This window comes from Galeopterus variegatus, unplaced genomic scaffold, assembly GCF_000696425.1.
Source record: "Galeopterus variegatus unplaced genomic scaffold, G_variegatus-3.0.2 Scaffold1900, whole genome shotgun sequence".
Lineage (NCBI taxonomy): Eukaryota > Metazoa > Chordata > Mammalia > Dermoptera > Cynocephalidae > Galeopterus > Galeopterus variegatus.
Genome location: NW_007728011.1, coordinates 292,157 through 317,939, shown reverse-complemented (window position 1 = coordinate 317,939; position 25,783 = coordinate 292,157). Strand labels below are relative to the sequence as shown.

The 25,783-nt window shown below is 38.5% G+C and overlaps 1 pseudogene; it reads left to right on the top strand.

The window, feature by feature from the left end:
• The first annotated feature begins 11,870 nt into the window (after positions 1-11,870).
• Positions 11,871-12,619, top strand: LOC103595960 (annotated as a pseudogene).
• Positions 12,620-25,783: the final 13,164 nt, after the last annotated feature.

Sequence of the window (25,783 nt, the reverse complement as noted above, 5' to 3'; positions counted from 1 at the left end):
CTCCTTTCCTTCCTTCCTCCCTCCCTCCCTCCCTCCCTTCTCTCTTTCTCTTTCTCTCTCTCATTTTTTAACTCCCATTTATGAGTGAGGACATGCAGTGTTTCTCTTTCTGTGTCTGGCTTATTTCATTTAACATAACTTTCTCTAAGTTCATCCATGTTACTGCAAATGGCAGAATTTCACTCTTTTTTATGGCAGAGTAGTATTCCATTGTGTATATATACCACATTTTCCTTATCCAGTCATCTGCTGATGGACATTTAGGTTGGTTTCATATCTTGGCTACTGTAAATAGAGCTGCGATAAACATGGGAGTGCAGGTATCCCTTTGACATGATGATTTTCGTTCCTTTGGGTATATACCCAGAAGTGGGATTGCTGGTTTGTATGACAGTTCCATCTGTAGTTATTTGAGAAACCTCCATACTGTTTTCCATAATGGCTGTACTCATTTACAGTCCCACCAACAGTGTTAGAAGGGTTCCCCTTTTGGGAGGAAAGAACAGAACTATGGTCACCGGAGGTGGGAAAGGAGGAGGGAGAGGGGGGTTAGTAATAAATTGGTTAATGGACACAAAGAACGATTACATTTTGTAATGATGAATATGCTAATTATCCTGATTTGATCATCATGTATTGTTCACAAGTATTGATAGTCAACTCTGTACCCCACAAATACATATAATCAATTATGTTTCAATTTTAAAAAAAGAATCAAGAAAAAAAAAAAAAAAGGAGGGCCTCAATTCTGTTGTCCTCCACAGGTGGAATAAGACAAGTGTGCCGCTTATAATTAATAACCCGATCCATGCACAGATGCTGACTTTTGTCATTTGATGCTCATAAATCAACATTTGGTAGTTCCTCTAATATATAAAGAATGCAATTATAAATCTTTTGGATGGGAATACCTGGGACAAAATGGGAGGGAGGAGGAAATGGCTTGGTTAATAGGAAAAAAATATATACATTATGTGATCAATAAAGAGTTTATAGTCACTTCTTCAGGAGAAATACAAACCATAAGGTTGTTTTCTTTTTTTACTTCATCCATTCTTCTGACAGAAGTGATTGCCTCCCCTCTCCCCCCACCCACCCCAAAAAAAAGAAAAAGAAAAAAGAACCTCACTGAGAGGAACAGTTCCTAAAAGGACACATTGGGAGTCATATTTAGCTTTGGAAAAACAGTGGTTCTCAGACTGATATCCTATTAGACCTTATGTCAACAGGGAGTTATCTACATTACTTGTATATAGTTCAGTGTTCTTAGAGAATCTAGGGACTCTTCACCTGTCTCTGGACCTCAAGAGGTCTATATCAGCTCCTGTCCTGAAGCCAGGAAGAGACTAATCAAGTCATAACAAGCACCTGGTCCTACTTCAGAGCCAATTCTAGCTACTCTAAACCTGTGTCTCAACTCCCAGCCAACTGCTTTCTTTGTCCTGACTAATCTACTCAATAACCCTGTATTCTGAGTCAGTCTTACATTTCTTTGATTAGCCTCCTATCCAAACTCTTATTTATTTTATCTTATTTAACAAACAATAACGTGGACACTGTTTTAAGCACTTTATAACCATCAACACATTTCATCATCAAAACAACTATGAGGGAGGTTCTATTATCCTCACTTTATACATAACTTCAGGCTTAAGAAGGTTAACTGACCCAAAGATTATGCTGCAAATCAGTGGTGAAGCAGAGATTAGAATGCAAGCAGTTTAAGATTCTGTGCTTTTAGCCACTATGCTACGCTGTCTTTACAAAGGAGCCAGTCAAATGACAGTTGTTGGCTTATTGGTTATGGTAAGGATGCTCTGCTTTCCCTTTTTAAAAAGTATAACACTGAAGTTACGATTCTTTAAAGTCAACCAGCAGCACACATCCTAACTTTGCTTACATGATGCATACTTATATCACATGACTGGCCTTTTTAGCACAGTGCTTAGAAATAAAGCTTTACATCCTCCTGGGGGATGGGCAGGAACAGTACTTTGCAAATCACTGTATTTCTCATTCTTTTACCTAATCAACCTTCTCTTATAAACAGAAGAGTGTGATTTTTATTTACAAAGATTTTTCCAGTATAGGTTTCACAAGTGTTTCGCTGGATCCCATTAGCCTAAGGGCTAAGAGTGAGGTATCTGGATCACAATGAAGGCAACAAGAACACCAAACCTGCCCTTCCTCATCCCCCAATCCTCGAATTCCAGGTTTTCCCATTCTCTCCTGAGTCAGGAAGGATCTCTTCTGCATCTGTTAACTGCTCCCTCAACCACAGGAGTGACCTGAGCAGCCTCCTACCTTCAGTCTCCTCCAAGGGGCTACTTCTCTCCTGCACTTGCTCTCCTTACCAGGATGGCAGCTGCTGAATTGAATGCTGTTAGTCTGTCAATTCCAGGGCTCTGCCAGTCCCATGCGGGTTTCTCCTTTTCCAAATCACTGTCTCACCTGCTAATCCTAACCACCACCCTTCTAACACCCCATTTTGAGATACCCAGTTACTAAAGCTAGAAAGTAAAGACAGTCTTCATTCTTTCCTTTCCTCTTCCCCACATCCAACCCATCAGGAAGCCCTGTTGACTCTATCTTCAAATTATAACTAAAATACTTCCACTTCTCTCTATCTCCACTGTTACTATCCTGATCCAAGACCACATTATCTCTCCCTTGGACAAAAGCAGTAGCCTCCTAACTAGTCTCTCTGCTTCTACTCTTGACCTCCTTCAATTCTCTGTCCACCCTGCAGACAGTAATCTTGCTTATAAAGCACAATCTGATCTATTGCACTCCTGCTTAAAATCCTCCAATGACTTCCTACAACACACAGAATAAAATCCAAATTCCTTACTGTGCCCTACAAGTACAAATCCCACTCCACATGATCTGGCCTCTGCCAGTGTTTCACACCATCCATACTTTCCCCTGGTTCCTGCTATGGATTGATTGAATTGTGTCCCCCAAGGTTCATATATTAGAAGCTTAAATCTCCACTGTAACTGTTGAGGGTGGGAAATCCACTGTTATGGTAATTGAAAAGTACAGCCTTGAAGAGGTGATTAGATTGTAGGACCATGCCGTAGTGACTGGAATCATAATGGTGGTCAGGGGCGTAGTTCTTTACTTTTTATTGGTTATGAATATTCATGATACAAAGCTGATTGTCACCCCTCATGCCCAGGATGTGAAGGCCAGATTCATACTGGCAGCATATCCATTACCATAAATTGCATTTGTACCCCGTGTCCCCCACCCAATTATCCCCATCCTCCCTCCCCTCCCCTTCCTCCTATTCCCCCCACTCCACTTTGTAGTCCAAGGTATGTTCTCTCCCTATGAAATTCCAACGCATCACTGTGGTCTTTCTTTCCTTCCTTCTTTCTCTTTTAGCTCCCACTTATGAGTGAGTACATGCAGTATTTATCCTTCTGTGCTTTGCTTATTTCACTCAACATAAGTTTCTCCAGGCTCATCCATGTTGTTGCAAATGGAAGAATTTCATTCTTTTTTATGGCAGCGTAGTATTCCATGTTGTATATATACCACAGTTTCCTTATTCAATCATCCATCAGTGGACATTTAGGTTGGTCCATGTCTTCACTATTGTAAAAAGAGCCACAATGAACATGGGAATGCTGGTATCCCTTCAACATGATGATTTCCATTCCTCTGGGTATATACCCAGAAGTGGGATTGCTGGATCATATGGAAGATCTATCTGTAGTTGTTTGAGAAACCTCCATACTATTTTCCATAGTGGTTGTATTAATTTACAGTCCCAATGAGGGCTTTAAAAGAAGAACACATAAGAGGTTAGTCTCTCTCTGCTCTGCCATTTTCTGCCATGTGAGACCCCTGGGTCACTATTGCCACCACCAAGACCCTCACCAGATGTGTTCACTGGACTTTGGACTTAGCCTCTGAAACTGTAAGCAACAAATTTCATTTTCTTATAAATTACCCAGCTGCAGGTATTTTGTTATAAGCAATATAAATGGACTAGTACAGTTCCTAAGAAAGGCCAAACTCCTCCTAATCTAGGAGCTTTTGAATTTCCCTATTTCTCTATCTGAAGCACTTTTTCTCCTGGCTCTTTGTGTGAATAGGTCCTTCTAATCTATAAGTTTCAGTGTAAATGTTATCTCCTTAAAGAGGACTTATAACCATCCTGTCATAAGTATCCTTTCCATCATTATCTTTCTCTCACTACCTTGTTTATTTCCTTCTTCATATTTATTACCATCTGACGTTTTATTAGCTAACTTTGAAATTTGTTAACTACATCTCCCAGTAGGACTGTAAACTCTAAGAGGGCAGGGATTGTATATATTCATAACTGTATCTCCAGTGCCTTGAGCCTCAGAGCATATTTGTGGGAGAAAGAAAGCAGCTACTCATCACAGTACCTGGAGGAAGCCTGATACAGTGTTAGACCTCTTAATCAAGCTTGGACCTTTCTGAGGTTGTCTCTCCCTATTGCTGTGCTAGGCATTAAATCCCTTCCCACTGGGGCTGCAGCAGTAGCAAGTGTTTCCTTCACTTCATTCCTAGAGGCCAGGAAAATGTGGTCCATTTCTCTTCCCACCATCCAGAGGCTGGTGCTTCTCTTTAACTTCTTTCATTTTCATTCTGGTGCCAAAGTGGAAAAGAGGAACCTCATTTCACCAGAGAAAACCTTTACTTTTTCCTATCTGCATACCCTTGCAGGAGTCTAGACTCCTCTCCTCTCACTCTAAAACACTTCAGCTTCCAACCCAAGCCAGGTTTTATATGCCCTAGATTTAAATTTGTACTCTCCCCTTTTGCTCTGAAAAAGAACATACTAGAAGTCACTGTTCTCTGGACTAAAAAAAAAAAAAAAAAGAAAAGAAAGAAATCAAAGAATAATAGAAGTCTAAAGAAATTCACCTATTCCCTTAATAAAATCATACCCAGGTCTCCAAGAAGACACAATAGAAGAAGATTCTATATGTAGAAGAACAAATACTGGGGTTGGGAGGTTTACCTAGACTTCAGAGTTCTGAGCCCTAATCTCTATGTAGAAACTTTTCCTAAATTACCATCCTTAGAAGACCTGGGTGTGATTTCACTAATGGAGCAGGCCAGTTTCCTTAACAGGCCTACATGCAACATTTCCATTGCAACCTGGAACAAACGTGACTTCTTAGTGTTCACATAAGAAAGAGGCAGCTACAATGCAAACAATGGGAGAGAGAGTAAGAGAAAGAGAGAGAGAGAAAATGAGAAAGATAGGGAGAAAATGAGAGAAAACAAAAGAGACAGAATGGGAGCAAGAGAATGAAAGAAAATAAGGGGAGGAGAGGCAGATGGAGAGGAAGAGGAGGAAGGAGAAGAGGAAAGTGCAAGAGAGAGGGAGGGGAGGGAGTGAGAGATGAGGAATGGAGAATCCTGATTTTCATAATTTAGCTTTTATGACTAAATGTTTCTGAAGCATTCAACATTTTGGACCACTGACGAGATAAGTCAATTTTATTAGAGAGGTTTTTAGCATTTTATCTGTGGGGTCTCTTCCTTCTTAACGAGAAAAGACTACTTTCATGCTCCAGAGTACAGGAGAGCCAAAGTAAAAAGATTTTGGAACTCAAAGCCATTTATTTGTTTTGTCCTTTGTGACAGCCGTGATTAAAGGTTAGTTAATGGAAGGCAGGAGGCAGAATCATTAGCTGGCAAGATCACCAATCGCAAACAGTATCAACTACAAGAACTGCCTTTTTACCAAAAGTTCTTTTATTCTATTTTCCCAAAAGGATCCCATGTTTTAAGGTTTAATCTCCTAGACAAATGGCATTTATTAACCATTCTTTAGATTTTATCAATCAAAAACACATATAGCTACCCATCAGAACTTGTGATCAGCATGAGATGAGTGATATCACAACTGGTAGAATTCCAAGGTAAAAGCATTGAAACTGGACATGTTAATTAGTATGTGAAAACTGCACAAAGATCCTCCATTCCTGCCCTCCATTGACTCCAGATGAATTAAGTGTGATCCAAAGAATCCTGCATAGCTTTCCAATGGAAAAAAAAAATGTAATGGATGGAGAAATACATCTTCTCTCTGTCCACTGAAAAATAATCCAGAAATCCAAAGCAGAAGAAGAGGAGTAGGGATAGTACTATCTGGACCCCACTTCAGGCAGAGTGTGAGAGAGGAAAGAACATGGGTTCTAGAGTAGGAAGACCTGGGGGTGAATGCCAAATTGTACAAGAATATAATAGCTTGTGCCCTTAGGCAAGTTATTAAGTTTAAAGCTATTTATCTGAAAATGGGGATACCACCTACTTTAAAGCACCATTATGAGGATCAAATTAGAAGTATATAAAGCACCTAGCAGTACTACTCCCTACCAACCCTTACTATTCTAAACTGCAATGTCTTTTTGCTTATCCAAAATATCCTCTTTTCTCGAAGACCACCTATTTGCTTGTAAAATCAATGGATAAAAACCATTTGGGAGTCACGCCCATAGTATTCCTCTGGCTTCTTGCATTCTTTCACTGGAGTCTCATCTAATATGCAACCTTTAATTACCTGTTCCCCCTGTTAATCTTCTGGGTACAAAGATACACTGTAGTATCGTTATAATATTGCCTTTAAGAGTTTGTGCAGTAGAGCTATGCATTAAGTAGCAGTGCTATGATGAAAGATGTCAGTACTAATTCCAATAACAAGCCTTATGGAAACACAGGGCTTCAAAGTCAGACACCTTGCAGGATACCCAGAATTCCAAATCTGCCCCTGGCTTGCCATGTAATCTTAGACAAAATACTTCACCTTTTTTTGAGCCTCAGTTTCCTTCTCTACAAAATTGGAATATAATACCTACCTCAAAAAGTTTCCGTGAGGATTAAATGAGATAATGTATGTAAAGGGGTTAGCACAATGCCGGGCACATAGATTTTCAATAACAGGTTGTCAGTTTTATTATTTCACCTTGATATGCTGACGAATATTTCAATAAAGCACTAACGTTCTGTTCTCTTGACAGATAACACAGAGGGAAGGCTTGAGGGCTCAAAGCAGGATATCAAAGTCAACAAGAGGCACGAACTTGCTTTCCTCATCAGCTATTACTGGTACCACATCATCTGTGCCCAGAGAAGTAATTAAACTCCTACAACACCAGAAGAAGATTTGAGGAACATTATATAACAGTCTGTAAATCTGATCTCTCATAAAATGTCTCCATCTCATACATGAAGTTTAAGTTCATTGATTCAGACCAGATGTAAATGCAACACACTTCCAAAATTAGTCACCTTAACTATTTCCAGATCTTTATAAAATAGAAACAGGCCATGGATATTCTGCTAATGCCTGGGTATTGAGCACATCTATCTACCTAGGTTGACCTACCCTAATTGTCCATGTGGGCAGTTAAGATTATCTTTAATTTTACTTCAATTTTTAAAATCACCTAATTGTTGAGATTTACTAGCACAATTTTCACTTGTATGATGGCGGAAGAGGGCATTAGATACATAAAAGCCAAGTGGTATCATAGTGTGACATCAAGAGCACTTAATGGAAGTCAGAGACAAACTTGTTATATAATCTTAGCTCAGGGAATCAGCTATATACTTTGCTCATGTGCAAACTAAGTGAATTGACATGTGATCTCTTCCACCTCTAAAAGTCTACCCCCTTAAGTTTGTACATTAATACAAATAAATGAGAGTTCATACATACAAAAACCCTGCTGCTATATAATGTCTAATATTTAGCAATAACTACTAAATATTATGGTCCAGTACCCTTCTATACCTTGTAGCATAGCAATGCCTTAGGCAATTTTCCCATATTTTCCCAATATGGGAAATAAAGATAGCAGTGGTGGTGGTAGCAGTGGTGATGGTGGTAGTAGTGGCTAACACTTATTTCAAGCTTCCTATTGGCCATACCCTGTTATAAACCCTTAACAACCCCTAACTCATTTAATCCTCACAACAAAACTAGAATGGAGGTACTCTTATTATCTCCAGTTTGTAGAGGAGAAAGATGAGGCACAGAAAAATGAGGTGACTTGCTTTAAGCACTTGAGAGCTAGAATTCAAACCTTGAATCTCAGCTCTTAATTAGAAAAAAGAAAGGAGAAGAAGAGCACTGGACTGGGAACTTCATTTCCAGCCAAGATGTAGTAAAAGGGACCAGATTTGCCTTAACTAGAAAGCCAGAAAAAAACATAAAACAACACTTCTTTCAGGTATTAGACAACAGGTAGCACAGGACTGTGATCTCCAAGAAAAGAGAAACATGGTAAGCCCAATTGTTGTCCCAGTTTACTGCATGGAGGCAGTTTTTAGGCCACAGTGCAAAGAGAGGGAACTCAGAGACCGATGGTTTCACTGAGTTGAAGAAGCAGAGACTGGAGTTCAGATAGGTTGATGTGGTTTGAAATTATGGAGGAGAGTACAGGAGACAAGGGAGCTGCAGAGAGAGTGGGAGCTCCAGAGACCTACGAGGGACCCCTGTGAGTCTTTGGCTGATTGCCCAATCTGCACATGCATGAGAGGGAGCTACTCAAAGCTGGTGAAAAGAACCATAAGAAAGCAATAGGGGGAATGACTTCCAGGATACTGTCATGAGGCACTGGATAGACTCTCATCCCAGCTAAACCACAATTGGTGAAAATTATAAAAAAAACAACAGCCATTAAAAGTCTCTGGCAATTGTCCTAAGGGCATGCAGCAAATGAAGAAACATTTCCTTGAGAAAATCTACTAAATTTTGGTAACAGCAATATTAGTCTGTGGCATTTAAGAAAGCAATGATTCATCTCCTGCTTTACTCCCCGCTACCGCCCTCCCCATTTCCCAAGCTCAGTGTGACAGAAACTCTACTCTGGGAAGTTGCAGCCAAGAACACAGAGCTCCCTCTCCCTACAGTTTGCACCTAGGACTATGGTATCACGTGGGATAGAGCAGGATGCCAACATTTCTCACCCACCCCTAGCCCTGTGTTTCAAAAGCTCTAAATCCAGGTGGGGGGGCCAGCCTGTGGCTCACTCGGTAGAGTGCGGTGCTGATAAATCCAGGTGGGCATGGCTGAGAGGTATGGAACTCCCTCCCTCTACCCAGCTACCACACGTAGGGCAGAAGCTCTACCACAGGCATGGCTGGCCAAGAATACTAGGCCTTGAATGCTCTTACCTTAGCTCATCATAAGGCAAGATTCCATATCAGGAGAGGAAAGCCAGGAAATCCAAAAGCTGCCACCCCCACCAGTAAAGCAGGGTTATGACTGCAAGAAAAGCAAACCACTGTGTCAGCCTCCAGTTCTGGAGGAGTGATGCAGATGTTTTTCCCAGGGGGAATAGAAGGCCGTAAGAACAGATGACTCCATAACTCTGCCCTAGGGAACTGACTTTATTTAGAACAGAGCATGAAGAAGTTCAAGCCTCATAGCACTGTGGAAAACAATAAATATTTTGGTGGTGAGCACTTAAGGGGTAAGTTGCTCCATGACAGCAACAAGCTAAACCATACATCAGCTAGAAGCTTAACAGAGAATACCAGGGAAAGAGATATACATAAATAAGAAGAGGACTTCTGGGGTCAGAATAAACCTCAAATACTGGTCCCCAAACGACATGTGCAAATGGACCTGAATTTAATTGACAGCAATTTATGCCACAGAACATTGTCAAAAACAACATAACAACCAGTTGGTAATGAATGTGGTTAAAATCTGACTACGTATGATACCAACTGAGACAGACAACAGAGAGATCAGAGAAAGAAACAGTCAAATACACCACTGCTAAAACCACTGCTATCTCAAGGTGACCATGCACATTCAATTCCAAACCTTGTGCCTTCTGCGGAGACATCAGAGGCTTCAAATTGTGGCAGAAATAGACTTCACCAAACTAGTATATCTAAGTCACTAAACTAATAAACAACAAAAAATAACAACAAACCCTGGACTGGAGAAGGGGATGGTGGTGGTACTCAGTATCCAGATTGCTACAGTATATTATCTAAAATGTTCAGTTTTCAACAAAAAATTATAAGACATGTAAATAACTAGTAAAGTGTGACTCATACAAAGCTTTAAAAAGTAGACAAGAAAAACTGTCTTTGAGAAGGCTCAGATACTAGATTTAGCAGACAAAGTCTTCAAAGCAGATATTATAAATATGTTCAAAAAACTAAAGGAAACCATGGAAGCTATAATAACAATGCCTTGTTAAATACAGAATCTCAGTAAAGAAATATATATTATTATGGAGTTGAAAAGTACAATAACTGAAAAAAAAATTCATTAGAGGGGCTCAACAATGGATCGACATTATTTCCCCTTTTATTTCTCTTCTTCAGTGTTAGTTGGGAGTTTAAGGTGGAATGATTTAGCTTCTTTCTCTTTCTTGCTGGCATTTTTGTTTTAACTGTGGGTTTTGCTCTTTCTTGTGTATTTGTGATAGTGATCACCATTATTCAGATTACAGATGAATGACTCCCTTGAGAATTTCTTGCAGGGCTGGTCATGTGGTGGTGAACTCCCACAACTTTTGTTCGTCTGGGAAATACACTATTTCTCCCTCATTTCTGAAGGAGAGCCTTGCTGGGTAAAGAATTCTTGGCTGGCAATTTTTTTCTTTTAGTATTTTGAATATACCATTCCACTTTCTTCTGGCCTTGGACTTTCCAGCCTCCATACCTCTGAGAAATAAGTTTTTGCTGCTAAGTCACCCAGTATATGATATTTTTGTAACAGCAGCCTGAACTGACTAAAATGCTTGTTATATTACAAAGCTACAATAATCAAAACAGTGCAGTACTGGCATAAGGACAGACATATAGACAAAGGGAATAAAACTGAGAATCCACAAGTAAACCCATACATCTATGGTCAATTGGTTTTGACAAGAGTGACAAGTCCATCCAATAAGGAAAGAAGAGTTATTTCAATAAACAGTGCAGGGCAGCTGGATTTCCACATGCAAAGGAATGAAGTTGGACTCCTACCTCACAATATATGAAAAAAATAACTCAAAATAAATCAATGACCTAAATACAAGAGCTAAATCTATTAAACTCTTAAAAAAAAACAACAATGGATCAACAGGCAGAAGAATCAGCAAACTTGAAGATGAGCAGATCATGCAATCCAAAGAAAAAAGAGGAAAAAAAATGAAGAAAATTTAACCGAGCCTCAGAGCAATGCAAGACTCCATTAAGTATACTAACATACATATAATGGAGTACCAGAAGGAGAGAAGGGATAAAAGGGCAGAAAAAATACTAGAAGAAATAATGGCTGAAAACTTCCCAAATTTGGTGAAAACCATTAACCTACACATACAAGAAGCTCAACAAACTCCAAAAAAGATAAAGGCAATGAGATCCACACCCAGACACATAATAGCAAAAAGGGTGAAAGACAAAGAAAAAGTTAATATTTTGAAAGTAGTAAGAGAAAAACAACTCATCACATATAAGGGAACCCAATAAGTTTAACAGCTGACATCCCATCAGAGTAATGGAGGCCAAAAGGTAGTAGGATGATATTTTCAAAATAACGAAAGAAAAAACAAGAGAAAAACAATCAGTCAAGAATCTTCTCTTCAGAAAAACCATCTTTCAAAAATGAAGGTGAAATAAAGACATTCCCAGATAAATAAAGACAGAGAATGTGTTGCTAGCATACCTGTCTTATAAGAAATAATAAAGGAAATTCTTCAGGCTGAAAGAAAGTGACCCTTGATGGTAATTTAATCCCACACACACCCCCACACACAAAAACACAGAACACTTGTGAAGGCAATTATATAATTATTAAAGATTGAAAAATAAATATTTTTTCTCCTTTATTCATTGAACTAATTTAATTATATGAAACAATATGTCTGGCTTACCAGGAGCTCCAGATTGAAAGAGGAGAAACAGCTACAGAATCTGGAAAGGAAAAAGCAAGAGTAGGCAGAGAGGTTGGGTATGGGCTTGGTATCCTGAAGCTCTGTCTTCCACTCGGTGCTGTCTGAGATGCAGATGATGGAGAAGGAAAACCTAGTGAGTGCAAAATCCTCTCACTCACAGCTGGACTTGTTTGACAATGTTGGTGCTTTTGCCTCTGGACCCCCAAAGTACAAGGACAACCCCTTTTCCTTGGGGGAAAGTTTTGGTTCCTACTAGGATACAGATGCTGTCTGGGGTATGGACAGGGTACAGGAGGAGCCAGGAGAGACCATCTTCAAGCATTTGCCTGTTCCAGAAAGAGCCACAAACCAGAGGGAAGTGGAGAGCCAGAGCTCAGACCTGAGTCCAGTGAAGCACATCAGAAATTTGCAGGAGCCAAAGCCATCTCATCTGACATTCTCTGGGTGAGAAGTAGGTGCTGAGTATGAAGCCAGGTCCTGGCTACAGCAGCTCTCAGGCAGCAGCACCATCAGCTCTTCAGACCTCTTCAGAGACAAGGATGGAGCTCATGGAGCAGGAAGCATATCTTTGGGGAATGTACTCCCTACACCTACAGCTGACATTGCTGTTTAAGCAAGTCAAGTCTGTGGTTGGGGAAATGGCTGTACTGGCCAGTGGTGTGATGAATTCTTTGCAGGATCACTATGGCTCCTACTCATCCAAGCACCATGGCTGAAGCATATGGTAGTGACAACATCAAGAATCCCATGATTCCCATGCCAGGCATGCTTGCCTTGTGGCAGCCAGGGAGGATTTGTTACTTTATGCATGTGGTGAGTGAGTGGGTGGCCTTTGAGGATTTCGGGTGAGAGGAGGTGCAAGTACCAGCCTTTGTCCTCTGCCTGTGGATTGAGCCCTTTATTCTCTTCCCCTCACATCCCCTCCTCTGTGCACTAGATTATTGTCCTTCTAATCCTGCACCCAAAGCTGCTGCTCACTTGTCCTGCCACACTGGGAGTGAGGGGAGGAAGTTCCCTCAGGATGGCTTATTCTGGGTCCAGCCCTTCCCCAAGTAGGGAAAGAGAAAAATGTAAGCCTTTTTTGCTAGCTCTACGATCCTTCCAGGTAGTCTGGGGGCTTGGGCCTCTGTCCTCTGGAACAAAGGGGAGGCCTAAAAAGGGTTCTGCTATAACCAAGTGCCAGGGAAGAGAGGCTATGAACTTGCTGCTGCCAGTAGCCCAACTCCCACCTTCAGGTTATAGGTTGGGCTCCCAAGCAACACAGACTACTTCCCCCCCCACTCCTCCCCCAGAAGGACATGACTTTCAGCAACACAGACCACTTTTCCCCCCACCCCTCCCCCAGAGGGACATGACTTTCTTTCTGGACTGTACTGAAATAAAATGGTTTCAAAATAAAGCCTCTATGGGGCCCTGGGGCCCTGTTAAAATAAATAAATAAATAAATAATATGGTATCTAAGATGAAAAGAATACTGGATGGGATTAACAAAAGATTAGTCACTATAGAAAAAGACCAGTAAACTTGAATACTAAGCAATAGGAACCATTCAAAGTGAAGCATAGAGAGAAAAAAGACTAAAAAAAAGAAAAGAACAGAACATGGACTATCAGAAGAAGATGAAAGTTATCGCTTCTCGGCCTTTTGGCTAAGATCAAGTGTAGAAGAAGATGAAAGCAAAAAAAAATATTTCAACAAATAATGGCCAAAATTTTACCAATTTATTGAAAAGGATAAACCTCATAATTCAACAAAGTCATAAACCTGAAGCAAGATAAATACAAACAAAACCACACTAACACACACCATAATCTAACTCCTTTAAACCAGTGATCAAGTGAAAACGCTAAAAGAATCCAAATTAAAGGCATATTATATAGAGAAACAAAAATAAGAATGATTACAGACATATCATCAGAAACTACACTATTCAGAGGACAGTGGAGTAACATGTTTGAAATGATGAAAGAAAAATCTGTCAAGCTGGAATCCTTTACCCAGTGAACTTGTCTTTCAAAGTTGAGCACTAAATAAAAACCTTTTCAAACAAACAAAAGCTGAAAGAATTCATCGCCAGCAGACCTACACTACAAGAAATTTTAGTTGAAGCTATTTAGTTGAAAGAAAATGATATCAGAGGCAAACTTTGATTTACACAAAGGAATGAAGAGTACCATAAATGGTAAACATAAAAGGCATATTATCACTTTTTAATTCTCCTTAAAAGATAAATGACTGTTTAAAACAAAAATAATAACAATGTATTGTGGAGTTTATAGCATATGTAGAAGTAAAATGTATGACAATAATAGCACAAAGGATGGGAAAGATAAAAGTATATTATTGTATGGTTCTTATACTACATGTGAAGTAGTATAATATTATTTTACGATAGACTGTAATAAGTGAAACCTGGTGCAAAGACTAGAAACAAAGAAGTATACCTAATAAGACAATAGCAGAGATAAAATGAAATCACAAAAAAATTCAATTACTCCAAAAGAAGGCAAGAAAAGAGGAAAGAAGAACTAGAGAGCAGATGGAACAAATAGAATATGAATAGCAAAATGGTAGATTTAAACCCAAACATAACCATAATTACATTAAAAAAATTATCTAAACATCCAAATTAAAAGCTGGAGATTCTCAGGTTGGATAAAAAACAAGTCAACTATACACTGTCTATAGGAAAACCGCTGTAAATATAAATATACAGACAGTTTACAAATAAAAAGATGAGTTTCAGTTCTGATCAAGATGGAGTAAGCTCACTGCAGCCTACCTCTTCTGCTGATACAATTAAAAATGCTAGAAAAAAACACAAAAATCTATTACCTGAAGACTCTGAAAAGTAACCAAAAGCAGGTAGATTGTGAAAAGGAGTTAAAACTTAGAGAAGGAGGCTGCACCAAAGTGGGTGTCCCATTTTTTTCTCTTATAAATTTTCTCTGGGGCTGTATACCAGTTGCAGAGATGCACAGCAGAAGTGTGGCATAATTGGTGAAAATTCCAATAGAAACCCTTTACTAGCAAGAGTAACCAAGAAAAGGGGACCCTGTGAGCCAAAGAGTAGGTGGGGTAATCTTGTTTTTGTTGTATTTTTTATGTTTTCTGTTTTCTCCAGCAGATTTGTCCAAAGAGTAAGCCCTAATCATTGCATTGTTTGGCAGTTATGGCTGTGTGAGCAGCTAAAATTCAAAGGAATACCCTGTCTTTCTGGCGAGATGAACCAGGAAAAAGAGCACCATGGCCTTAAGAGTGGGCTCATGAAGAAAATTCTGGACAGGAGAGAGCTAGGGAATGGGATCCCCTAATTCTGTGTATAAATCCACACAAGTCCTATGCTTAAGACCTAAGCTGTGCATACACAGGACAGACTCAAAGGATCATACCAAAAGCTTGAAGGAATGAACTAAGATATGAACTGCCATCCAACACTCAGAAAAACAACTGAATGACACATGCACAAACAGATATAAAACCTCAATGACTTGGAAAACTGAACTGAAAATAGACCTCCATTCACAGAAGGCAAGACAGAACTCGTGGTTTGAATCTAACTTGGTTAATATCCTTATTTTAAAAAATTCTCCAGGGGATTATAATTTGACCCATAGTTTACACAACATAATGTTCCCAATGCACAGGATATAGTCTAAAATTACTCAATATACAAAGAACCAGAAAAATGTGACCAATCCTTAAGGGAAAAACCAATCAGCAGATGCCATACCCTATATGACCCAAATGTTGGGATTAGACAAAAACTTGAAAGCAGCTTGTAGCAAACAGACCCTAAATTAACCTACCAATGATTTCTTGCCTCCTGGTAGTCACAGCTTTGTGTAATCTCTCCCCTTGAGTGCAGGCAGGACCTGACTTGCTTCTAACCAATAAAATACGGTAGGGGCTTCCAGTCAAGATAGTGGAATAGATGGTCCCCAGCATCACTCTCTCCCACAAATCAATCAATTTACAACTATAAAAAAGCAATGACAGCCCAGCTGGGGCCGTTAAACTCAGGGGAAGAGGAGAAGAGAATTACGGAGTATATGAAGGTGGGAGAAGCCACGATGAGAGAAAGAAAAAACTGCTCCTACAGTTTCAAATCCTGGTTGCTTCCAAGCTGGAAATGCTGAACACATGGAGCAGGAGCTGGCAGAAGCTGCAGCTGTGCCCTTCAGATGAAATTGCTTGGAGGCAGCAGGGGAGAAGAGGGCCTTGGTGGCCCCCAGGCCAGAAAGACCATGAATAGGGTTCCTGTGGACGCACATAGGAGCAAGGAGCCACAACAACTGAATAAAAAGGACCCACTCAGAGGCCAGTAAGTCATTGCAAAGGACGTGCGCATGGCCCATCCCATAGGAAGTGTTTGGAGCACAGGCAGTGGGGGAGACGGCCCACTGAGAGAACACTGGGGCACAGCAAGGACAGGTGATCTGCCCCCAATCAGCATAGGACCACTCAGAGGAGACTGGTTAGGAATACAGAATTGCATGGGGGGCAGTTTGACAAAAAGACTCAGGCCCAAACAAGAGTTTCTACACAACCCAGGTACACCAGATTTCTCTAGACCTGGAAGTACCTATAAAGTCAACCATTAAAAGCTGAGCTGCACAAAAAAACCTTCCCTAGGGAATCAGCAGCAAAGCGGCAATTTAGCTCAACCAAACAGCTCAAGTACTGGTCTCCACAGGAAGTTCCCCCATTTAGGAGTAAGAAAAGGACAACAAATTAGTTCCAGCACAGAGTTTAAGTGGTGGGAACAGCAAATAATCCAACACAGAACTGTAAGAAAAAACAAAGTACCCACAACCAGAGAAAAAGTTTGATATTAACTAGTAAAGGTCTCATTTCACCAAAGAACACCTATAACACCTAGAAGGACTGGATGTCCAATGGTCTACCAAGCCAGAAAGGGGGGATGGCCAGAGGCCTCAGCCATGCCCCCCGACACTCACAACCAGTCCAAAGTGGAGGACTTTGGGCTTCGGCCACACACCCCCTTAGCCACACCCCCAACACAGGCAACCACCCCAGCAATGACCACCCAGCCACTGCAGGAAGTACCTCAGGCTCTCTCAAGCCAGGGTGGTGGGGGGCCTGAGGGCTTTGGCCATGCTTCCCCAACACGTGCAACCAGCCCAGCGATGACCACCAAGCTGCAGCAAGAAGGGCCCTGGGCTCTCCCAAGCCATGGTGGTGGGGGGGGGTCAAGGGCCTCAGCCATGTCCCCCTGATACACACAACCAGCCCAACAATGACCACCAAACCGCAGCAAGAAGGGCCTTGGGTTCCCAAGCTGGGGTGATGGGGGGTGAGGGCTTTTGCCACAGCACTGGAAGCCCCTTGGTCTCCCCTGTGGGAATGAGGGGGTGCCACAGGCCTCAATCCTGCCCCTCCTCCTTCTTCCTTCTTCCATCACATTTCCTTCCCCTTTTTCCTCTCCCCCTCCCTTCCAACTGCTCCACAACAACATCATAGAATGTAAAAAAATAATATTAATAAAATAAACATAAACATAAATAAATAAAAAATACAGTAAAGATGGTGGGACATTACTCCCTTAATTAGGTTATATTATATGGCAAAGGTAACAGGATGTCACTCCAGTGATTGTTACATTATACAAAACTCTGCTCAAAACATCATGTTGTACACAATAAATACATACAATTTTATCTGTTAATTAAAAAAAAATTTAATAAGACCTGAAAAAAAAAAAGACTCTGTTTTAACAGGCTGGAGAGAAAGATTCTTTGCTGGCCTTGAAGAGGCAACCTGCTATGACGTGAACTGCCTAGAGACAGAGCCATGTGGCAGAGAACTGCAGGCAGTCTCTAGTTGATGAGGCTCTCAGTTCTTCAGTGGCACAGAGTTAAATTTTGCCAACAGCAATGTAAGCTTGGAAGAGGCCTCTGAGTTCCAGATGAGAATGCAATCCAGGTAACACCTTGATTACAGCCTTATGAGACCCTGAGCAGCTAGGCCATGTTCAGACTCACGACCTGCATAAACTGGGAGATAATAAATGTGTTGTTTTAAGCTGATAAGTATGTGCAATTTGTTATGTAACAATAGAAAACTAATACACAGTTATTAAAATTATGCCCCATGCATAAAACACACTTAAAATGAATGAAAAAGTTGTACCTTCAGCAAAACAAGTGAAACTATAAAAAGAACCAAATGCAAATTTTAGAATTGAATAATATACAATCTGAAAGTTTTAAAAATCACTGGATGGGTTTAATAGTAAAATGGAAATGACAGAGAAAAGAGTCAGTGCACTTTAAGATAGATCAATAAAAATTATCCAGTAAGAATAATAGAAAGGAAAAAAACATTGGAAAAAAATTAACAAACGCTCAGTGATCTGATGGAACATCCGAAGATCTAACATTCATATCACTGCAATCTTAGAAGAAGAGGAGAAAGAAAGAAGTGTAGAAAACATACTTGAAGATATAATGATTGAAAATTTCTCAAATTTGGTGAAAGCTGTGTTTACAGATTCAAGAAGCTCAGCTAACCCTAAACATGATAAACTCAAAGAAAACTATGACCAGGCATATCATAAACAAAGTGCTGAAAACCAAAGATTTTTTAAAAATTTTAAAAGCAGCTTTAAAAATTTACACATTACATTTAGGGAAACAATCAAAGAACCACAGGATTTCTCATAAGAAACCATGGAGGTCAGAGACAGTAGAAAAACATATTTAAAATGCTAAACAAATAGAACTGTAAGTCATGACTTTTATATGCAGTGAAATTACCTTCAGAAAAAAAGACATTTTCAGATGAAGGGATACTAACAGAATTCATCATCAGCTGATTTGTTCTAAAGGAAATTCTAGGTGAAGGGAAATGATATTAGAGGGAAACTTAGATCTTCAAGAATTATAGAAGAGTATATTGTAAATATCTGGTAAATATTAAAAATGACATTCATGTTCTTTAAAATATGTGTGACTACTGGAAGCAAAATTTATGGTATAGTATGTGGAATTTTCTTTCTTTTTAAAAATTTTAACATTTACTTGTATATATTAGTGGGGTACAGTGTGTGGTTTCAATACATGCACAATAATTCACTTAGGATAGATGGCATAGTTTTATACCCATTAGTCCACCACTTCTCCTCCCCCACCACCCTCCCTCCCCTCCTGGCCTCTGATAACCACTATTTTACTCTCTACTTCTATTAGAACCACTTTTATTTTTTAGATTCTACATGAGTGACATCATGTAGTATTTGTCTTTCTGTGCCTGACTTACTTCACTTTACATGATAGTTTTCAGTTCCATCCACTTTCCTGCAAATGATAGGATATAATTTCTTTTTATAGCCGAATAGTATTCCATTATGTATATATACCACAGTTTTTTTATCCATTCATATGTTGAGTCATTTAAGTTGATTCCATCTCTTGGCTATCATGAATAGAATTGCAATGAACATGGGAGTACAGGTATCTTTTTCGTATATTGATTTCATTTTCTTTGCTATATACCCAGTAGTGGAATTGCTGGATCGTGGAATTTTCAATATAGGCAGATATAATACATCTAACAATAATGAAGGTAAATGGATCAGGATAAATTGATCCATATGATTGTTAGGCTTCTATATTTTACTTGAAATGGTACAATATTAACTCAAAGTAGTCTGTGCAATATTCGATATGTGAATTGTAATCTATAGAACAGCAAAATACAATATGAATGACATATAGCAAAAACACCAATAGATAAGTTAAAATAGACTATTAAAAACTCTCTAAAATTCCAAAAGAAAGGAGGAAATAGGAAACAGAGGAACAAAGACCAGAGGGGACAATAAGAAAACAAATAATAAAATGGTAGAACAAAATCCAACCATATCAATAATTACATTGAGTGTAAATTGTCCACACATACCTAATAAAAGACAGAAATTGTCAAACTGGCTTTAAACAAAACTACATGTTGTTTATAAGAAACCCCAAGGACTATTACCAGGAATAAACTGGGACAATTACATAATGATAAAAGACTCAGGTCACCAAGAAGTCATAACAATCCTGAATATGTATGCAGTTAACAAAAGAGCTTCAGAATACTTGAAGCAAAAACAGATAGAACTAAAAAAGATAAAGAGGGAAACTGACAATTATAGTTGAAGATTCTAACACTCCTCTCTCAGCAATCAATAAAACATGTAGACAGAAAATCAGCAAGTATATGGAACTGTACAACACTATTAGCCAACTTCACCTTATGACATTTATAGAACACTCTACCCAGCAAAAGCAGAGTGCACAGTCTTTACAAGTGTACAAGAAGTATTCACCAAGTTAGACCATATTCTGGTCCATAAAACAAACCTCAAAAAGGTTTTTTATTATTATTATTATTATTATTATTATTATTATGGTTTAAAAAAATAAAAATTGTTAAGATGGTAAATTTTAAGTGTACAGTTCAGTATTCATATTACTGTAAAAGAGACCTCCAGAATTTATTCATCTTGCAAATCTGAAACACTGTGCTTATTAAAGAACTCCCTTCTTCTCCTCACCTCCCTGAGCCCCTGGTAATCACCATTCTACTTTGTGATTCTATGAATGTGACTACTTTAGATACCTCATATAAATAAAATCATAGTCTTTGTCTTTTTGTGACTAGCATCTTTCACTTAGCATAATGTCTTTAAGGTCCATCTATGTTGTAGCATGTGACAGGATTTTCTTCTTTCATAGGGCTGAATAATATTCCATTTTATCTATATACCATATTTTGTTTATCCATTCATCTGTCAATGGACATCTGGGCTGCTTTCACCTCTTGGTTATTATGAATAGTGCTACTATGAACATGGGCTTGCAAATATCTCTTTGAGACCCAGCTTTGAATTCTTTTAGATATATACCCAGAAGTGGGATTCCTAGATCATATGGTAGTTCTAGTTTTAATTTTTTGAGTAACCTCCTTCCTGTTTTCCATAGTGGCTACACCATTTTACAATCCCACCAACAGTGCACTAGGGCTTCAACTTCTCCATATCCTCACCAACACTTGTTATTTTCTGTGTTTTTATTCATAATAGCCATCCTCATGGGTGTGAGAAAGTTTTTTAAGAATTGAAATCATACTAAGCATGTTCTCTAACCACAATGTAATTAAACTAGAAATCAATAACATAAAAATATGCCCAAAAATCCGCCAAATATTTGGAAATTAAACAACACATATCTAAATAACCCATGAGTCTAAGAAAGATTCTCAAGGAACATTTAAAGATATTTTGAACTGAATGAAAATAAAATTTCAAGATATCAAAATTTCTGGGATATAGTTAAAGCAGTGCTGACAGGGAAAATGACAGCATCAAACACTTATATTAGAAGAGAAGAAAGGACTAAACCTAGTAATCTAAGCTTCCAACTAAAACACTAGAGAAAGAACAAATTAAACCCAAAACAAGAAGAAAGGAAATAGATAAAAGCAGAAATCCAATACTATGTTAAATAGGAGTGGAGAGAGCAGGCATCCTTGTCTTGTTCCTGATCTTAAGAGGAAAGCTTGAAGCTTTTCCCCATTCAGGATAATATTGGCAGTGGGTTTATCATATATAGACTTTATTATGTTCGGGTGGGTACCTTCCTTCCATACCTAATTTGTTGAGAGTCTTTATCATGAAGGACTGTTGAATTTTGTCAAATGCTTTTTCTGCATCTAGTGAGATAATCGTGTGGTTTTGTTCTTGACTTTGTTGATGTGGTGTATCGCATTTATTGACTTGCATATGTTGAACCATCCTTACATTCCTGGGATGAATCCCACTTGATCAGGATGTATAATCTTTCTGATATGTTGCTGTATTCTGTTTGCTAGTATTTTGTTGAGGATTTTAGTGTCTAAATTCATCAAGGATACTTGCCTGTAGTTTTCTTTTTTTTGTTGTATCTTTATCTAGTTTTGGTATCAGGGTGATGCTGGCTTCATAGAATGTGTTTGGGAGAATGGTTTCTGTTCCAATTTTTTGGAATAGTTTGGAAAGAACTGGTATTAATTCCTCTTTAATGGTTTGGTAGAATTCAGCAGTGAAGCTATCTGGTCCTGGGCTTTTCTTTGTTGGAAGATTTATGATTACTGCTTCAATCTCACTGCTCGTTATTGATCTGCTCAATTTTTCTGTGTCTTCTTGGTTCAATCTTGGTAGTTAGCATCTAGAAATTTATCCATTTCCTCCAGGTTTTCAAATTTGTTGGTGTATCATTCATAGTAATCTCTAATGATTCTTTGTCTTTCTGTGGTATCAGTTGTGATATCCCCTTTTTCGTTTCTGATTTTTGTTATTTGGGTCTTCTCTCTTCTTTTTTTAGTAAGTCTGGCTAATGGTTTGTCTATTTTGTTTATCTTCTCAAAAAACCAACTTTTTGGGGCCGGCCCGGTGGCGCACTGCTACAGTGCGCCGCTTGGGAGTGCAGTAGCGCTCCTGCCGAGGGTTCGGATCCCACATACAGACCGGTTCCCGCTCACTGGCTGAGCGAGGTGTGGGCACAACACCGAGGGTTGCGATCCCGTTGCCGGTCCCGGTCCGGTACAGGCGCGACACTGAGGGTTGCAATCCGTTGCCGGACACGAAAAAAGACAAAAAGGGGGAAAAAAAAAAAAAACAACTTTTTGTTCTGTTGATCTTTTGTATGGCATTTTTGGTCTCTATTTCATTTAGTTTTGCTCTGATTTTAATTATTTCTTTCCACCTACTAACTTTTGGATTGGATTGTTCTTGTTTTTCTAGTTCCTTGAGGTGTAATGTTAGGTGGTTTATTTAAGATCTTTCTAGGGCCGGCCCGTGGCTCACTCGGGAGAGTGTGGTGCTGTTAGCACCAGAGCCACAGGTTCGGATCCCATATAGGGATGGCCGGTTTGCTCACCAGGTGAGTGTGGTGCTGACAACACCAAGTCAAGTGTTAAGATCCCCTTACCGGTCATCTTAAAAAAAAAAAAAAAGATCTTTCTATATTCTTGATGTAAGCATTTATTGCAATAAGCTTTGCTTTTAGATGCTGGTGAGGATGTGGAGAAAGAGAAACCCTTCTGCACTGTTGGTGGGACTGTAAATTAGTAGAACCACTATGGAGAACAATATGGACGTTCCTTAAAAAACTACAGATAGAACTACCATATGATCCAGCAATCCCACTACTAGGCATATACCCAGAGTAATGGAAATCATCATGTCAAAGGGATACCTACACTCCCATGTTTATTGCAGCTCTATTTACAATAGCCAGGCAGTGGGACCAACCTAAATGTCCATCAGTGGATGACTGGATAAGGAAATTGTGGTATATATACACAATGGAATACTACTTGGCCATAAAAAAGAATGAAATTCTATCATTTGCAACAACATGGATGAGTCTGGAGAAAATTATTCTAAGTGAAACAACCCAGGTACAGAAAGAGAAATACCACATGTTCTCACTCATAACCAGGAACTGAATCTGTAAATAAATAAATGAACAATAAAGAGAGACAGAGGGAAAGAGAGAGAGAGAGAGAGAGAGAGAGAGAGAGAGAAAGAAAGAAAGAAAGAAAGAAAGAAGGAAAGAAGGAAAGAAAGAAGGAAAAAGAAAGAACAATCACAATAATATGTTTAACTTTTAGAATACTAGAGGTGGAAAGGGGTAGGGGAGGAGAAGGGAGGGGGGTTAATGAGGAATTGGTCAAGGACATAAAGAATGATTATGTATTGTAATGATGAATAAGCTAACTATACTGATCTAACCACACATTGTGCACAATTATTGAAAGTCAACGTTGTATCCCACATGTATGTATAATAAATTATCAAAAAAATTTTTTTAATTAAAAAAAATAATCAGAAATCCATAAACTTATTTCTGTATATTATTTTTCCTGTTTTCAATCAAACCAAAAGCTGATTCTATAAAAAGATAAATAAAATTGATTAACCTATATAGCCAGACTCACCAAGAAAATAAAAGACACAAATTATCAATATTGGAAATAAAAAAGGTAGCATCATTATTGACCCCCCCAAAATAAAGAAGATAATAATACTGCAAATAACTCTGCACCCATAAATTTGACAACTTAGACAAAACTGAGATTCCTTGAAAGACACAAACTATCAAAGCTCACTAAAGAAGAAACAGAAAATATGAATAGTCCTATACCTATTATAAAAATTGATTTGTTGGGGCCGAGCCCATGGCGCACTCGGGAGAGTGTGGTGCTGGGAGCGCAGCAGTGCTCCCACCGCGGGTTCGGATCCTATATAGGAATGGCCGGTGTGCTCACAGCGCTCACTGGCTGAGCATGGTCCAGCCGGTCTCAAAAAGGACAAAAAAAAGAAAAAATTGATTTGTTGTTAAAACCCTCCCAACAAGAAAAACTTCAAGCTGAAATGACTTCATTGGTGAATTCTACCAAACATTTAAGAAAGAAATAATACCAATTTCTCACAAACTTCTAGGAAATACTAGAGAAGGGAGAACTTCCCCACTTATATTATTTGTGGCAAATATTACCCAAATAACAAAACCAAACAAAAACATTACAAGAGGGAAAATTACAAACCAAGATCTCTTATGAATATAGATGTAAAAATCTTCAATAAGATATTAAAAAATTAATCAATGTAATTTACCATATCAGCACAATGAAAAAGAAAAAGCAGATAATCTCAATAGGTACAAAAAAAAAGCATCTGACAAAATTCAACATATATTCTTGATAAAACTTTTAACAAGCTAGAAATAAAAGGAAACTTCTTCAATCTGATAAAGAACACCTATGAAAAATCTACTGCCAACATGATACTTATTGGTAAAAGATTTAATTGTTTTCCTCTAAGATCAAGAACAAAACAGGGATGTTCACTCTCAGAATTCCTATTCAACAACTTTAGCAGTGCTTAGGGAAAATTTACAGCACTAAATGTTTATATTAGAAAAGAAGAAAGGTCTCAATTCAATAACCTAAACTTCCAACTTAATAAAACTAAAAAAGAATAGCAAATTAAGCTCAAAGTAAGCAAAAGGAATTTTTTTTTTCTCAGTGAGGAAAACATGTCTTAAGTTTATTTGTATTAGTTAAATCTCATTTTCATCTTACAGAGTTAGTGAAGAATGGGTGGACACCATGCTCTAAAGCCAATGCAAATCTCAGACCATATATACCTTGACATACTGAATCAGAAACTCTGAGGATGATGCCTAGCAATCTGTTTTTGAAAGCCTTCCAAGTGATTTTGGTGCATACTACACTTTGGGAAAGAATTTTTTTAAAAAATTAAGAAAAGTCAATAAAACCAAAAGCTGTTTCTTTGAAAAGATCAATGTAATTGATAAAACTTTAACCATACTGATCAAGAAAAAAAGAAAAGAAAACACAAACTGCTAATATCAAAAATGAAAATGGGGCTAACACAACACATCCTGTGTGCATTAAAAAGACAAAAATGGGATATGAACAACTCTATGCACATAAATTCGACACTTAGATGAAACAGAACAATTCTTTGTAAGGTCCAAAATAATGAAACTCATTCAAAAAGAAATAGTTAACCTGAACAGTTCTGTATCTACTAAATAAATTGAAAGTATAGTTATAAACCTTCCAACAAAGAAAATTCCAGGTTGACATGGTTTCACAGGATAATTCTACAAAATAATTAAGGAAGAATTAATATACAATAAAATTCAGCAAATTTTAGTGAACAATTTGATGAAGTTTTACATATATGAGTATCTTCCCAGGATAAAAGCAGAAAATTGATATCTGGAAGTTAATACTTATTCTCTCTTGAGAGCTATATCTAAACTGCTGTTAAGCTCATCTATCAAGTTCTTAATTTTAGT